An 18157-nucleotide genomic window follows, 5' to 3' on the forward strand; every position below is an offset into this window, starting at 1 on the left:
TAGATCACATCAATACTATCATAGCAATAGTTAACTTCGCAATCTACAAGAGATCATGATCATAGCATAAACCAAGTACTAACACGGATGCACACACTGTCACCATTACATCGTGCAGGAGGAATAGACTACTTTAATAACATTGCTAGAGTAGCACATAGATAAATTGTGATACAAACACATTGCAATCATAAAGAGATATAAATAAGCACCTCACTATGCCATTCAACAGTGAATAAGTATTCTGTGAAATATAGCCTAAGAGACCCACACGGTGCACACACTGTCACCTTTACACACGTGGGACAAGGAGTCTCCGGAGATCACATAAGTAAAACTCACTTGACTAGCATAACGACATCTAGATTACAAGCATCATCATATGAATCTCAATCATGTAAGGCAGCTCATGAGATTATTGTATTGAAGCACATAGGAGAGAGATGAACCACATAGCTACCGGTACAGCCCCGAGCCTCGATGGAGAACTACTCCCTCCTCATGGGAGCAGCAGCGGTAATGAAGATGGCGGTGGAGATGGCAGCGGTGTCGATGGAGAAGCCTTCCGGGGGCACTTCCCCATTCCGGTGGCGTGCCGGAACAGAGACTCCTGTCCCCCAGATCTTGGCGTCGCGATGGCGGCGGCTCTGGAAGGTTTCTGTGGATTTCGTCGAACGTCTAAGGGTTTTCGATCCAGGGGCTTTATATAGGCGAAGAGGCGGCGCAGGAAGGTCAAAGGGGCGACGAAACCATAGGGCGGCGCGGCCAGGGCCTGGGCCGCGCCGGCCTATGGTCTGGGGGCCCAGTGCCCCCCCTCTGGTCCTGCCCGGTGTTACGGATGCTTCCGGTGAAAATAGGAACTTGGGCGTTGATTTCGTCCGATTCCGAGAATATTTCGTTACTAGGATTTCTGAAACCAAAAACAGCAGAAAACAGGAACTGGCACTTCGGCATCTTGTTAATAGGTTAGTTCCAGAAAATGCACGAATATGACATAAAGTGTGCATAAAACATGTAGATAACATCAATAATGTGGCATGGAACACAAGAAATTATCGATACGTCGGAGACGTATCAGCATCCCCAAGCTTAGTTCTGCTCGTCCGAGCGAGTAAAACGATAACAAAGATAATTTCTGGAGTGACATGCCATCATAAACTTGATCATACTATTTGTAAAGCATATGTAGTGAATGCAGCGATCAAAACAATGTATATGACATGAGTAAACAAGTGAATCATATAGCAAAGACTTTTCATGAATAGCACTTCAAGACAAGCATCAATAAGTCTTGCATAAGAGTTAACTCATAAAGCAATAAATTCTTAGTAAAAGCATTGAAGCAACACAAAAGAAGATTAAGTTTCAGCGGTTGCTTTCAACTTATAACATGTATATCTCATGGATATTGTCAACATAGAGTAATATAATAAGTGCAATATGCAAATATGTAGGAATCAATGCACAGTTCACACAAGTGTTTGCTTCTTGAGGTGGAGAGAGAGATAGGTGAACTGACTCAACAATGAAAGTAAAAGAATGGTCCTCCATAGAGGAAAAGCATCGATTGCTATATTTGTGCTAGAGCTTTGATTTTGAAAACATGAAACAATTTTGTCAACGGTAGTAATAAAGCATATGTATCATGTAAATTATATCTTACAAGTTGCAAGCCTCATGCATAGTGTACTAATAGTGCCCGCACCTTGTCCTAATTAGCTTGGACTACCGGATCATCACAATGCACTGTTTTAACCAAGTGTCACAAAGGGGTACCTCTATGCCGCCTGTACAAAGGTCTAAGGAGAAAGCTCGCATTGGATTTCTCGCTGTTGATTATTCTTCAACTTAGACATCCATACCGGGACAACATAGACAACAGATAATGGACTCCTCTTTTATGCATAAGCATGTAACAACAATTAATAATTTTCTCATTTGAGATTGAGGATATATGTCCAAAACTGAAACTTCCACCATGGATCATGGCTTTAGTTAGCGGCCCAATGTTCTTCTCTAACAATATGCATGCTTAACCATAAGGTGGTAGATCTCTCTTACTTCAGACAAGACGGACATGCATAGCAACTCACATGAAATTCAACAATGAATAGTTGATGGCGTCCCCAGTGAACATGGTTATCGCACAACAAGCAACTTAATAAGAGATAAAGTGCATAAGTACATATTCAATACCACAATAGTTTTTAAGCTATTTGTCCCATGAGCTATATATTGTAAGGTGAATGATGGAATTTTAAAGGTAGCACTCAAGCAATTTACTTTGGAATGGCGGAAAATACCATGTAGTAGGTAGGTATGGTGGACACCAATGGCATAGTGGTTGGCTCAAGGATTTGGATGCATGAGAAGTATTCCCTCTCGATACAAGGTTTAGGCTAGCAAGGCTTATTTGAAACAAACACAAGGATGAACCGGTGCAGCAAAACTCACATAAAAGACATATTGAAAATATTATAAGACTCTACACCGTCTTCCTTGTTGTTCAAACTCAATACTAGAAATTATCTAGACCTTAGAGAAACCAAATATGCAAACCAAATTTTAACAAGCTCTATGTATTTCTTCACTAATAGGTGCAAGGTATATGATGCAAGAGCTTAAACAAGAGCACAACAATTGCCAAGTATCAAGTTATTCAAGACATCATACCAATTACTACATGTAGCATTTTCCAATTCCAACCATATAATAATTAACGAAGCAGTTTCAACCTTCGCCATGAAAATTAAAAGCTAAGAACACATGTGTTCATATGAACCAGCGGAGCGTGTCTCTCTCCCACACAAGCATTTATTCAAACAAAAACAAAAACAAAAGCACACAGACGCTCCAAGTAAAGTACATAAGATGTGACCGAATAAAAATATAGTTTCATGGGAGGAACCTGATAAATTGTTGATGAAGAAGGGGATGCCTTGGGCATCCCCAAGCTTAGACGCTTGAGTCTTCTTAATATATGCAGGGGTGAACCACCGGGGCATCCCCAAGCTTAGAGCTTTCACTCTTCTTGATCATAGTATATCATCCTCCTCTCTTGATCCTTGAAAACTTCCTCCACACCAAACTCGAAACAACTCATTAGAGGGTTAGTGCACAATAAAAATTAACATATTCAGAGGTGACACAATCATTCTTAACACTTCTGGACATTGCATAAAGCTACTGGATATTAATGGATCAAAGAAATTCATCCAACATAGCAAAAGAGGCAATGTGAAATAAAAGGCAGAATCTGTCAAAACAGAACAGTTCGTATTGACGAATTTTAAAATGGCACCAGACTTGCTCAAATGAAAATGCTCAAATTGAATGAAAGTTGCGTACATATCTGAGGATCATGCACGTAAATTGGCTTAATTTTCTGAGCTACCTACAGGGAGGTAGACCCAGATTCGTGACAGCAAAGAAATCTGGAACTGCGCAGTAATCCAAATCTAGTACTTACTTTACTATCAAAGACTTTACTTGGCACAACAAAACACAAAACTAAGATAAGGAGAGGTTGCTACAGTAGTAAACAACTTCCAAGACACAAATATAAAACAAAGTACTGTAGCAAAATAACACATGGGTTATCTCCCAAGAAGTTCTTTTTTCTTTATAGCCATTAAGATGGGCTCAGCAGTTTTAATGATGCACTCGCAAGAAATAGTATTTGAGGCAAAAGAGAGCATCAAGAGGCAAGTATGAAACAAATTTATGCCTAACATGCTTCCTATGCATAGGAATCTTGTAAATAAACAAGTTCAAGAAGCATAATGCAACAAGCATAGAAAGATAAAACAAGTGTAGTTTCAAAAATTTCAGCACATAGAGAGGTGTTTTAGTAACATGAAAATTTCTACAACCATATTTTCCTCTCTCATAATAACTTTCAGTAGCATCATGAGCAAACTCAACAATATAACTATCACATAAAGCATTCTTATCATGAGTCTCATGCATAAAATTATTACTCTCCACATAGGTATAATCAATTTTATTAGTTGTAGTGAGAGCAAATTCAACAAAGTAGCTATCATTATTATTCTCATCATCAAATATAGGAGGCATATTGTAATCATAATCAAATTTATCCTCCATAACAGGTGGCACCAAAAGACTACTGTCATTATAATCATCATAAATAGGAGGTAAAGAATCATCAAAGTAAATTTCCTCCTCAATTCTTGGGGGACTAAAAAGATCATGCTCATCAAAACCAGCTTCCCCAAGCTTAGAATTTTCCATAGCATTAGCAACAATAGTGTTCAAAGCATTCATATTAATAACATTCCCATTAGCATGCATATAAAGTTCCATGGGTCTTTTAATTCTCTCTTCAAACACATCATGTCCTAATTCAAGATAAAGCTCATAAAGATCTCTCATATTTTTGTTGTTTTCCATTATGCCTTACTAGTGTAAACAAGAAACAAAAAGTTGCAATTGCAGGATCTAAAGGAAATAGCTTCGAGTACTTACGGCGCCGGGAAATAGCTTGGTAGCCGAGATCCGGAGTGTGAGTACCTTTTACCTTTCCTCCCCGGCAACGGCGCCAGAAAATACTTGATGCTGTCCAGGACTGGCGCGTGGTTGACGAGGGAGGAAATCCCCGTTGTGTAGCTTTCTGGTCCCCGGCAACGGCGCCAGAAAATAGCTTGATGTCTACTTCCCCCTCCTTTTCCTGTAGACAGTGTTGGGCCTCCAAGAGCAGAGGTTTGTAGAACAGCAGCAAGTTTTCCCTTAAGTGGATCACCCAAGGTTTATCGAACTCAGGGAGGAAGAGGTCAAAGATATCCCTCTCATGCAACCCTGCAACCACAAAGCAAGAAGTCTCTTGTGTCCCCAACACACCTAATAGGTGCACTAGTTCGGCGAAGAGATAGTGAAATACAGGTGGTATAAATAAGTATGAGCAGTAGCAACGGTGCCAGAAAATAGCTTGCTGGCGTGTAGTTGATGGTGGTAGTATTGCAGCAGTAATGCTTAACGCAGTAAAACGATAAACAAGCGGTGATAGCGTATTTAGGAACAAGGCCTAGGGATTACACTTTCACTAGTGGACACTCTCAACATTGATCACATAACAGAATAGATAAATGCATACTCTACACTCTTGTTGGATGATGAACACATTGCGTAGGATTACACGAACCCTCAATGCCGGAGTTAACAAGCTCCACAATTAATGTTCATATTTTAGTAACCTTATAGTGTAAGATAGATCAAAAGACTAAACCAAGTACTAACATAGCATGCACACTGTCACCTTCATGCATATGTAGGAGGAATAGATCACATCAATACTATCATAGCAATAGTTAACTTCGCAATCTACAAGAGATCATGATCATAGCATAAACCAAGTACTAACACGGATGCACACACTGTCACCATTACATCGTGCAGGAGGAATAGACTACTTTAATAACATTGCTAGAGTAGCACATAGATAAATTGTGATACAAACACATTGCAATCATAAAGAGATATAAATAAGCACCTCACTATGCCATTCAACAGTGAATAAGTATTCTGTGAAATATAGCCTAAGAGACCCACACGGTGCACACACTGTCACCTTTACACACGTGGGACAAGGAGTCTCCGGAGATCACATAAGTAAAACTCACTTGACTAGCATAACGACATCTAGATTACAAGCATCATCATATGAATCTCAATCATGTAAGGCAGCTCATGAGATTATTGTATTGAAGCACATAGGAGAGAGATGAACCACATAGCTACCGGTACAGCCCCGAGCCTCGATGGAGAACTACTCCCTCCTCATGGGAGCAGCAGCGGTGATGAAGATGGCGGTGGAGATGGCAGCGGTGTCGATGGAGAAGCCTTCCGGGGGCACTTCCCCGTTCCGGCGGCGTGCCGGAACAGAGACTCCTGTCCCCCAGATCTTGGCGTCGCGATGGCGGCGGCTCTGGAAGGTTTCTGTGGATTTCGTCGAACGTCTAAGGGTTTTCGATCCAGGGGCTTTATATAGGCGAAGAGGCGGCGCAGGAAGGTCGAAGGGGCGACGAAACCATAGGGCGGCGCGGCCAGGGCCTGGGCCGCGCCGGCCTATGGTCTGGGGGCCCAGTGCCCCCCCTCTGGTCCTTCCCGGGTGTTCTGGATGCTTCCGGTGAAAATAGGAACTTGGGTGTTGATTTCGTCCGATTCCGAGAATATTTCGTTACTAGGATTTCTGAAACCAAAAACAGCAGAAAACAGGAACTGGCACTTCGGCATCTTGTTAATAGGTTAGTTCCAGAAAATGCACGAATATGACATAAAGTGTGCATAAAACATGTAGATAACATCAATAATGTGGCATGGAACACAAGAAATTATCGATACGTCGGAGACGTATCAGTGCATATCTCAAGGCCTTAAGCAACAAATTGAAACCTATGAACTTGATAAAGTTAAGGACCTAGAAACTATTGATAGGGCTCAATTATTGACCCAAGAGCTCAATGCCTCAAAGGAGGAGCTTGAAGTTGCTCATGCTTCTCTCAATAGGGATCTTGACCACCTTGAAAAGGCTAACAAGCTTGTCAAGGATGAGATCAAGAAACTTGGAGAGAACCATGATCTACTCCAAGAATCCTACAAAAAGGCTCTTGGATCAATGAAGGATCCCATTGATGTTGAAAAGCTTGCTTGTTCCTCCACTTCCTTTACTAGTGAGCATGCTAAACTTGTTGAGGAACATGTTCGTTTACAAGAGGAATTTTCTTTGCATGTTGAGACCAATGCATATCTTGAATCCTTGGTGACCAAATATGGTCTCGACTATCATCCTAATGAATCTTCTTGTGAGCAAGCATCTATTCTTGAGGAGAATGTTAGGTTAACAAAGGAACTTGCAAAGTTCACCACCGCCAAGAACAAGATGGGATTGGATGACCTCTTGAGTAAGCAAAGGTCAAACAATCAAAAGTTTGGACTTGGATATGTTCCCAAGTCCCACAAGAAGAACAACTACAAGAAGGAGAAACCCGCTCAAGATAAGAACAAGAAGGTCACTAATAATGGCAAAGCCTCTAAGGGCAAAGCCACTAGTGGTGACCGCACGGGGCCAAACGATCACTATGCATTATTTGTTGATTATTATGGTGATGTCTGTGCTAACTATGTTGGCCCTCCTAATGGCTATGCTTATAGAGAGTACTCAATTTGGGTACCGAAAGATATTGTTGCCATTGCAAGGGAACCCATTAATCGATGGGTTCCTAAATCCTCTACTTGATTTTGTAGGGGTATTCCTCCGGTGGTCCAAAATGGGTGTTTGATAGTGGATGCACCAATCATATGACCGGAGGAAGAGGTGTGCTTGATCAATTCATTGAAGATATCAACAAGAAGTCAAGCATCACCTTTGGTGACAACTCAAAGGGAAAGGTACTTGGGTATGGCAAGGTAGCAATCTCTAAGGACTTGTGCCTTGAGATGGTTATGCTTGTTGAATCCCTAGGCTATAACCTACTTTCTATATATCATCTTGCCGATGCCGGTTACAATTCATATTTCACTAATTATTGTGTGAAAGTCTTTAGGAGTGACAATCTCAAATTGGTCCTTGTTGGATATGTGGAGAACTGATACGTCTCCGACGTATCGATAATTTCTTATGTTCCATGCCACATTATTGATGTTATCTACATGTTTTATGCACACTTTATGTCATATTCGTGCATTTTCTGGAACTAACCTATTAACAAGATGCCGAAGTGCCGATTCTTTGTTCTGCTGTTTTTGGTTTCAGAAATCCTAGTAAGGAAATATTCTCGGAATTGGACGAAATCAAAGCCCAGGGGCCTATTTTCTCACGAAGCTTCCAGGAGTCCGAAGGAGACACGAAGAGGGGCCACGGAGGGGCCACACTATAGGGCGGCGCGGCCCCCCCCCTTGGCCGCGCCGGCCTGTAGTGTGGGGCCCCCATGCCGCCTCTTGACCTGCCCTTCCGCCTATAAAAAGTCTCCATGACGAAACCCCCAGTACCGAGAACCACGATACGGAAAACCTTCCAGAGACGCCGCCGCCGCCGATCCCATCTCGGGGGATCCAGGAGATCGCCTCCGGCATCCTGCCGGAGAGGGGAATCATCTCCCGGAGGACTCTACGCCGCCATGGTCGCCTCTGGTGTGATGTGTGAGTAGTCTACCCCTGGACTATGGGTCCATAGCAGTAGCTAGATGGTTGTCTTCTCCCCATTGTGCTATCATTGTCGGATCTTGTGAGCTGCCTAACATGATCAAGATCATCTATCTGTAATTCTATATGTTGCGTTTGTTGGGATCCGATGAATAGAGAATACTTGTTATGTTGATTATCAAAGTTATGCTATGTGTTGTTTATGATCTTGCATGCTCTCCGTTACTAGTAGATGCTCTGGCCAAGTAGATGCTTGTAACTCCAAGAGGGAGTACTTATGCTCGATAGTGGGTTCATGCCTGCATTGACACACAGGACGATGTGAGAAAGTTCTAAGGTTGTGTTGTCTTGTTGCCACTAGGGATAAAACATTGATGCTATGTCTAAGGATGTAGTTGTTGATTACATTACGCACCATACTTAATGCAATTGTCTGTTGCTTTGCAACTTAATACTGGAGGGGGTTCGGATGATAACCTGAAGGTGGACTTTTTAGGCATAGATGCAGTTGGATGACGGTCTATGTACTTTGTCGTAATGCCCAATTAAATCTCACTATACTCATCATGATATGTATGTGCATGGTCATGCTCTCTTTATTTGTCAATTGCCCAACTGTAATTTGTTCACCCAACATGCTGTTCGTCTTATGGGAGAGACACCTCTAGTGAACTGTGGACCCCGGTCCAATTCTCTTTCTTGAAATACAATCTCTTGCAATCTTTGTTTCTTGTTTTCTCGCAAACAATCATCTTCCACACAATACGGTTAACTCTTTGTTACAGCAAGCCGGTGAGATTGACAACCTCACTGTTTCGTTGGGGCAAAGTACTTTGGTTGTGTTGTGCAGGTTCCACGTTGGCGCCGGAATCCCTGGTGTTGCGCCGCACTACATCCCGCCGCCATCAACCTTCAACGTGCTTCTTGGCTCCTCCTGGTTCGATAAACCTTGGTTTCTTTCTGAGGGAAAACTTGCTGCTGTGCGCATCATACCTTCCTCTTGGGGTTGCCCAACGAACGTGTGAAATACACGCCATCAAGCACATTTTCTGGCGCCGTTGCCGGGGAGATCAAGACACGCTGCAAGGGGAGTCTCCACTTCTCAATCTCTTTACTTTGTTTTTGTCTTGCTTAGTTTTATTTACTACTTTGTTTGCTGCACTAAATCAAAATACAAAAAAAATTAGTTGCTAGTTTTACTTTATTTGCTATCTTGTTTGCTATATCGAAAACACAAAAAAATTAGTTTACTTGCATTTACTTTATCTAGTTTGCTTTATTTACTACTACTAAAATGAGTAATCCTGAAGTTGAAGTTCGCACGTTTAAGCAACGAGGGGGAGAATGTTTGAGAGATGCTTGGTATAGAATTAGTGATGCTCATAATAGATGCACTAAGAAGCACTCCACCATTATTTTACTCAGGAATTTTTATGTTGGTATGTCTAGCTGGAATAGATATGTTCTTGATAGTCTCGCAAAAGGTGACTTCCTAAGTACTCCTGCATTAGAAGCTAGTTGCATTATTGAGAGCTTATTTGGAATACCTCCTGTTGATAAAGTTAAAACTGAAATCTCTCTTGAAGATGTTATGAAAAAATTGGAAACCATAGAGAAAAATTTTCCAAGTATTGAAGCTAAATTGGAAATATTACTTGATAAAACTGATGAACTTGATAAATCCTTAGGAGGAATTGATGAAAGAATTAGTGTCCTAGGAACTAATGCTGTCCATGATGATCAAATCAATAGGATTGACGAACTTGAAAAAGCTATGGGAACCTTGGGTTCAACATTTTCTTCTCTTAAATATAAGGAGAAAGCTTATGTGGGTAAGGAGCAAAAGTTTATGTATGTCTCTAAAGTGCCTAGACCAAAGAAGTATTATTATAGGCCTAAAATTGACAAAGCCCTTAGTACCACTATGGATGGGGGAGCTCATGATAACGATGCACCATCTCTTGATAATACTTGATACACACTTTCTGCGCCTAGCTGAAAGGCGTTAAAGAAAAGCGCTTATGGGAGACAACCCATGTTTTTACCTACAGTACTTTGTTTTTATTTTGTGTCTTGGAAGTTGTTTACTACTGTAGCAACCTCTCCTTATCTTAGTTTTGTGTTTTGTTGTGCCAAGTTAAGCCGTTGATAGAAAAGTAAGTACTAGATTTGGATTACTGCACAGTTCCAGATTTCTTTGCTGTCACGAATCTGGGTCCACCTCCCTGTAGGTAGCTCAGAAAATTAAGCCAATTTACGTGCATGATCCTCAGATATGTACGCAACTTTCATTCAATTTGAGCATTTTCATTTGAGCAAGTCTGGTGCCATTTTAAAATTCGTCAATACGAACTGTTCTGTTTTGACAGATTCTGCCTTTTATTTCGCATTGCCTCTTTCGCTATGTTGGATGAATTTCTTTGATCCATTAATGTCCAGTAGCATTATGCAATATCCAGAAGTGTTAAGAATGATTGTGTCACCTCTGAATATGTCAATTTATATTGTGCACTAACCCTCTAATGAGTTGTTTCGAGTTTGGTGTGGAGGAAGTTTTCAAGGATCAAGAGAGGAGTATGATGCAACATGATCAAGGAGAGTGAAAGCTCTAAGCTTGGGGATGCACCCGGTGGTTCACCCCTGCATATATCAAGAAGACTCAAGCGTCTAAGCTTGGGGATGCCCAAGGCATCCCCTTCTTCATCGACAACATTATCAGGTTCCTCCCTGAAACTATATTTTTATTCCATCACATCTTATGTGCTTTTGCTTGGAGCGTCGGTTTGTTTTTGTTTTTGTTTTGTTTGAATAAAATGGATCCTAGCATTCACTTTATGGGAGAGAGACACGCTCCGCTGTAGCATATGGACAAGTATGTCCTTGGTTTCTACTCATAGTATTCATGGCGAAGTTTCTCCTTCGTTAAATTGTTATATGGTTGGAATTGGAAAATGATACATGTAGTAATTGCTATAAATGTCTTGGGTAATGTGATACTTGGCAATTGTTGTGCTCATGATTAAGCTCTTGCATCATATGCTTTGCACCCATTAATGAAGAAATACATAGAGCATGCTAAAATTTGGTTTGCATATTTGGTTTCTCTAAGGTCTAGATAATTTCTAGTATTGAGTTTGAACAACAAGGAAGACGGTGTAGAGTCTTATAATGTTTTCAATATGTCTTTTATGTGAGTTTTGCTGCACCGGTTCATCCTTGTGTTTGTTTCAAATAAGCCTTGCTAGCCTAAACCTTGTATCGAGAGGGAATACTTCTCATGCATCCAAAATACTTGAGCCAACCACTATGCCATTTGTGTCCACCATACCTACCTATACTACATGGTATTTTCCGCCATTCCAAAGTAAATTGCTTGAGTGCTACCTTTAAAATTCCATCATTCACCTTTGCAATATATAGCTCATGGGACAAATAGCTTAAAAACTATTGTGGTATTGAATATGTAATTATGCACTTTATCTCTTATTAAGTTGCTTGTTGTGCGATAACCATGTTCACTGGGGACGCCATCAACTATTCATTGTTGAATTTCATGTGAGTTGCTATGCATGTCCGTCTTGTCTGAAGTAAGAGAGATCTACCACCTTATGGTTAAGCATGCATATTGTTAGAGAAGAACATTGGGCCGCTAACTAAAGCCATGATCCATGGTGGAAGTTTCAGTTTTGGACATATATCCTCAATCTCAAATGAGAAAATTATTAATTGTTGTTACATGCTTATGCATAAAAGAGGAGTCCATTATCTGTTGTCTATGTTGTCCCGGTATGGATGTCTAAGTTGAAGAATAATCAATAGCGAGAAATCCAATGCGAGCTTTCTCCTTAGACCTTTGTACAGGCGGCATAGAGGTACCCCTTTGTGACACTTGGTAAAAACAATGCATTGTGATGACCCGGTAGTCCAAGCTAATTAGGACAAGGTGCGGGCACTATTAGTACGCTATGCATGAGGCTTGCAACTTATAAGATATAATTTACATGATGCATATACTTTATTACTACCGTTGACAAAATTGTTTCATGTTTTCAAAATCAAAGCTCTAGCACAAATATAGCAATCGATGCTTTTCCTCTATGGAGGACCATTCTTTTACTTTCAATGTTGAGTCAGTTCACCTATTTCTCTCCACCTCAAGAAGCAAACACTTGTGTGAACTGTGCATTGATTCCTACATACTTGCTTATTGCACTTATTATATTACTCTATGTTGACAATATCCATGAGATATACATGTTACAAGTTGAAAGCAACCGCTGAAACTTAGTCTTCTTTTGTGTTGCTTCAATATCTCTACTTTGAATTATTGCTTTATGAGTTAACTCTTATGCAAGACTTATTGATGCTTGTCTTGAAGTGCTATTCATGAAAAGTCTTTGCTATATGATTCACTTGTTTACTCATGTCATATACATTGTTTCGATCGCTGCATTCACTACATATGCTTTACAAATAGTATGATCAAGATTATGATGGCATGTCACTCTAGAAATTATCTGTGTTATCGTTTTACCTGCTCGGACGACAGAACTAAGCTTGGGGATGCTGATACGTCTCCGACGTATCGATAATTTCTTATGTTCCATGCCACATTATTGATGTTATCTACATGTTTTATGCACACTTTATGTCATATTCGTGCATTTTCTGGAACTAACCTATTAACAAGATGCCGAAGTGCCGATTCTTTGTTTCTGCTGTTTTTGGTTTCAGAAATCCTAGTAAGGAAATATTCTCGGAATTGGACGAAATCAAAGCCCAGGGCCTATTTTCTCACGAAGCTTCCAGGAGTCCGAAGGAGAGACGAAGAGGGGCCACGGAGGGGCCACACTATAGGCGGCGCGGCCCCCTTGGCCGCGCCGGCCCGTAGTGTGGGGCCCCCGTGCCGCCTCTTGACCTGCCCTTCCGCCTATAAAAAGTCTCCATGACGAAACCCCCGATCTGAGAACCACGATACGGAAAACCTTCCCGGAGACGCCGCGCCGCCGATCCCATCTCGGGGGATCCAGAGATCGCCTCCGGCACCCTGCCGAGAGGGGAATCATCTCCCGGAGGAATCTACGCCGCCATGGTCGCCTCCGGTGTGATGTGTGAGTAGTCTTCCCCTGGACTATGGGTCCATAGCAGTAGCTAGATGGTTGTCTTCTCCCCATTGTGCTATCATTGTCGGATCTTGTGAGCTGCCTAACATGATCAAGATCATCTATCTGTAATTCTATATGTTGCGTTTGTTGGGATCCGATGAATAGAGAATACTTGTTATGTTGATTATCAAAGTTATGCTATGTGTTGTTTATGATCTTGCATGCTCTCCGTTACTAGTAGATGCTCTGGCCAAGTAGATGCTTGTAACTCCAAGAGGGAGTACTTATGCTCGATAGTGGGTTCATGCCTGCAGTGACACAGGACGATGTGAGAAAGTTCTAAGGTTGTGTTGTGCTGTTGCCACTAGGGATAAAACATTGATGCTATGTCTAAGGATGTAGTTGTTGATTACATTACGCACCATACTTAATGCAATTGTCTGTTGCTTTGCAACTTAATACTGGAGGGGGTTCGGATGATAACCTGAAGGTGGACTTTTTAGGCATAGATGCAGTTGGATGACGGTCTATGTACTTTGTCGTAATGCCCAATTAAATCTCACTATACTCATCATGATATGTATGTGCATGGTCATGCTCTCTTTATTTGTCAATTGCCCAACTGTAATTTGTTCACCCAACATGCTGTTCGTCTTATGGGAGAGACACCTCTAGTGAACTGTGGACCCCGGTCCAATTCTCTTTACTGAAATACAATCTCTGCAATCTTTGTTTTATCGTTTTACGCAAACAATCATCTTCCACACAATACGGTTAACTCTTTGTTACAGCAAGCCGGTGAGATTGACAACCTCACTGTTTCGTTGGGGCAAAGTACTTTGGTTGTGTTGTGCAGGTTCCACGTTGGCGCCGGAATCCCTGGTGTTGCGCCGCACTACATCCCGCCGCCATCAACCTTCAACGTGCTTCTTGGCTCCTCCTGGTTCGATAAACCTTGGTTTCTTTCTGAGGGAAAACTTGCTGCTGTGCGCATCATACCTTCCTCTTGGGGTTGCCCAACGAACGTGTGAAATACACGCCATCAAGAACAACCTTTACGTGGTTGACCTCTCGAAAGAGAGCCCCTCTCTCTCCACATGTCTAATGGCGGCCAAGCATGACGAAGGTTGGTTGTGGCATCGCCGCCTTGGTCATGTTAACATGAGAAATTTTAAACAACTCCTAAAGGGTGAGCACATTGTGGGACTAACCGGCATTTCTTTTGAGAAAGATCGTGTTTGTAGTGCATGTGTAGCCGAAAAGCAACTCAAGAAGAAGCACCCTATCAAGAGTATTGTTACCACATCTAGGCCTTTGGAGCTCCTTCATTTGGATCTCTTTGGGCCATCACATTATGATACTCTTGGTGGGAGCAAGTATGGACTTGTCATTGTTGATGATTACTCAAGATACTCTTGGGTCTTTCTCCTTAAGTCTAAGGACGAGACCCATAGAGAGTTCACCATCTTCGCCAAGAAAGCTCAACACATGTATGAATCCGAGATCAAGGCAATTAGGACCGACAATGGCACCGAGTTCAAGAACTACACTATGCAAGAGTTTGTTGATGATGAGGGCATCAAGCATGAGTTTTCGGCGCCATACACCCCTCAACAAAATGGTGTTGTTGAAAGGAAAAACCGGACTATCATTGAGATGGCAAGAACCATGTTGAGTGAATTCAACTCACCCCACAACTTTTGGGGAGAAGCCATCTCTACGGCCGTCCACTACTCCAACCGGCTCTTCCTCCGTCCTCTCCACAACAAAACTCCATACGAGCTTCTTACCGGTAACAAGCCTAATGTCATGTATATTCGTGTATTTGGATGCAAATGCCTTGTTAAGAACAACAAAGGAAAGCTCGGTAAATTTGAAACTAGAACCATAGAGGGTATATTTGTTGGATATGCGGAGAACTCCCACGCCTATAGATACTACAACAAGTCCACCGGGACTATTGAAGTATCTTGTGACATGGTGTTCTTGGAGGATAATGGCTCCCCAGTGGAGCAATTTGATCCATGTGTTGCAGATAATGATGATGATCCATCTAGTGCCATCAAGCACATGGGCATTGGACACATCCGACCCATGGAAGTTCATAATGATGATCAAGATGATGGAGTAGATGTATCAAGCACGGCTCAAGTGGAGCCTAGCTCAACTCAAGCCGAACCATCAAGTGCAACTCAAGAACCATCCTCTACTCAAGATGAGTCACGTTCCGAAGAACAAGAAGAAGACCCTCACTCCACGGAGCAAGACCATGATGATGATCAAGAGACATCCTCAACTCATGATCAAGCTCAAGTGATCCCTCATGATCAAGCACTAGCAAGAGATGAATTCATTGATCATGAAGGAACCGTTCGGAAGATCAAGGCCGATACAAGGGCAAGTGACATGAAAGTGGATCAAGTCCTTGGTAGCATCTCAAGAGGAGTGGTAACTCGTAGACACCATGCATTAATTATCACTTATTGTCAACATCATGCTTTTGTGTCTAGTTTTGAACCACTTAAGGTACATGAAGCCTTGGTCGATCCGGATTGGGTAATTGCCATGCAAGAAGAATTGGAGTGTTTCACTCGTAATGAAGTATGGTCTCTAGTTGAGAGACCCAAGGATCATCGCATCAATGTCATTGGGACCAAATGGGTATTCAAGAACAAGCAAGATGAGAATGGCATTGTCATACGAAACAAAGCAAGGTTAGTGGCGCAAGGGTTTGCCCAAATTGAAGGTATGGATTTTGAGGATACCTTTGCGCCGGTAGCCCGTCTTGAAGCTATTCGTCTTTTGCTTGCATTTGCATCTTTCCACAATTTCAAATTATATCAAATGGATGTGAAAAGTGCATTTTTGAATGGTCCCATAAAAGAAACCGCATATGTGGCTCAACCCCCGGGTTTCGAAGACCCATGCCGACCCAACCACGTGTATTTACTCCATAAGGCACTCTATGGTCTCAAGCAAGCTCCACGTGCTTGGTATGAGTTCCTTAGGGATTTCTTACTACATGATGGGTTTTGCATGGGTACGGTCGATTCCACCCTTTTCACCAAGCGGGTTAAAGGGGGTGGCCTCTTTATATGTCAAATATATGTTGATGATATTATCTTTGGTGGAACTAACCCCAATCATAACAAAGCTTTTGAGCTATTGATGACTAGGAAATTTGAGATGTCCATGATGGGAGAGTTGAAGTTCTTCCTAGGCTTCCAAGTGAGGCAACTTGCAAAAAGCACCTTCATCTCTCAAGAAAAGTATGTGAGGGACATGCTCAAGAAATTCAACATGACCAATGCGAGCCCAATGAAGACACCAATGCCCGTAAAGGGGCAACTTGGCTCATGTGACGGTGAGAAGGATGTGGACATAAAGGTATACCGCTCCATGATAGGATCCTTGCTCTACCTTTGTGCCTCTAGGCCGGATATCATGCTAAGTGTAGGGATGTGTGCTCGTTTTCAATCCGCTCCCAAGGAGAGCCATTTAATGGCGGTCAAACGGATTCTAAGATACCTTGTTCTCACTCCTACTCTCGGGATATGGTATCCAAAGGGGTCAACCTTTAAACTCATTGGCTATTCGGATTCCGATTGGGCCGGTGATAAGGTTGACCGGAAGTCTACCTCCGGGGTTTGCCAATTTATTGGCCGGTCATTGGTGAGTTGGTCATCCAAGAAACAAAACTCCACCGCCCTATCCACCGCCGAAGCCGAATACATATCCGCGGCATCTTGTTGCACTCAATTGTTATGGATGAAGCAAACCTTGAAAGACTATGGTGTGTCTCTTGGTACGGTGCCTCTTCTTTGTGACAATGAAAGTGCAATAAAGATCGCCAACAACCCGGTTCAACATTGTCGCACCAAACATATTGACATTCGCCATCACTTCCTACGTGATCATGTTGCCAATAAGGATATTGATCTCACTCATGTGGGAACAACCTACCAATTGGCGGATATTTTCACTAAGCCTTTGGATGAAGCCCGCTTTGTTAACTTGAGAGGAGAACTTGGTATTCTTGATCCTAAAAACTTGGATTGATTAACTTCTTGCACTATATTCTTGCATTTATCTTGCTATCTAGCTTAGAGGAATATCACATATGGGGATAGTCATCCTACCATGTCTTGGTACGATGCATACCTATGTGTGCAACATAAATAGACCCAATGTCATTATATGGACCCAAGCATGTCTCTTCGAGGTCTCATGACATTTGCGCTTTCACATAGGGGGAGTAATCCCCCGCCCCTCATTGAGCCTTCATTACAACTTGATTTGAGTATATAAGGCCAAATGATCTTATTGCAAACATCATTTCCAAATGACTTATGATTCTTGATATATACTTCGAATCATGCCCATTGTTGCTATTCACATCTTGTTTGGATTTTCTCTCCAATGGGTATGCCTAGAGACCTTTGTGTTTCCAACCCCATGTCTATGCTCATCTCATCATCATCTATCTATCTATATGTACATGTCATCATTTGAGCACTCACACACATTTACACAAAGCATAGGGGCAAAAACGAGGCAAAATTAGACAAATCTGGGCTGGCCGGTCCCTTGCCCGGTTGGACCGGGTTCCTGACCGGATGGTCCGGTTGACCGGGCGCCAACTGGGCTCTGTGTCGGATCAGCCGGCGCCTGGTCCGGTCGACCGGGCGCCCGACCGGCCGCGTGGCCTGATATAAATAGGGGACGGGATACCCCTTGGGGTCATCTTCCCCATTATTCCCCAACCTCCACACCTCCATGGCCGGCGCCCTGCTCACCTCCACCAAGATCTAGCCCTTTCCCACCGCAAGAACCCCCCCAAACTCCACCAAAACATAGATCGGGCTCTTTGGGACATCTCCACCAAAGGATTT

The sequence above is a fragment of the Lolium perenne genome, chromosome 5 (assembly GCF_019359855.2).
Source record: "Lolium perenne isolate Kyuss_39 chromosome 5, Kyuss_2.0, whole genome shotgun sequence".
Classification (NCBI taxonomy): Eukaryota; Viridiplantae; Streptophyta; class Magnoliopsida; order Poales; family Poaceae; genus Lolium; species Lolium perenne.